Source organism: Tupaia chinensis, unplaced genomic scaffold (genome assembly GCF_000334495.1).
Source record: "Tupaia chinensis unplaced genomic scaffold, TupChi_1.0 Scaffold000311_2, whole genome shotgun sequence".
Taxonomy (NCBI): domain Eukaryota; kingdom Metazoa; phylum Chordata; class Mammalia; order Scandentia; family Tupaiidae; genus Tupaia; species Tupaia belangeri.
The window spans coordinates 5866329-5866720 of NW_006159803.1; positions in this window are offsets into that span (position 1 = coordinate 5866329).

A 392-nucleotide genomic window follows, 5' to 3' on the forward strand; every position below is an offset into this window, starting at 1 on the left:
TTTCAACGGTTTTACTTTTCTGTATAACGAACAAATTCTCTTTTTAAAAAACTAATAAATATGTTTGTGTTATAAAATGTTGGGTTATTTTTGAAATTTCCAATATTGTTTCTAATTGATTGAGATATTGTCAATTAATTTGGGAAATCAATAATTACTCTGCAGTAGTTGAATCTTATTTATTCATGGATTTAAAATTATTTTAGTGTGGCAAGAGGCCCTGGCTTCCAGGAGGTGCAGGGTAGAATGGTGGAAAAGGTGGGAAAGGAAAATCTCCTTCACCTCTCATTGAAGGTGTGTACCTTGTAGAAACCTCAGAAAAAGACATATTTAATCATAAGTTTCTCGTATCTAACATTAGACCATGAAATATTAATATCGCCAAAAGGTAC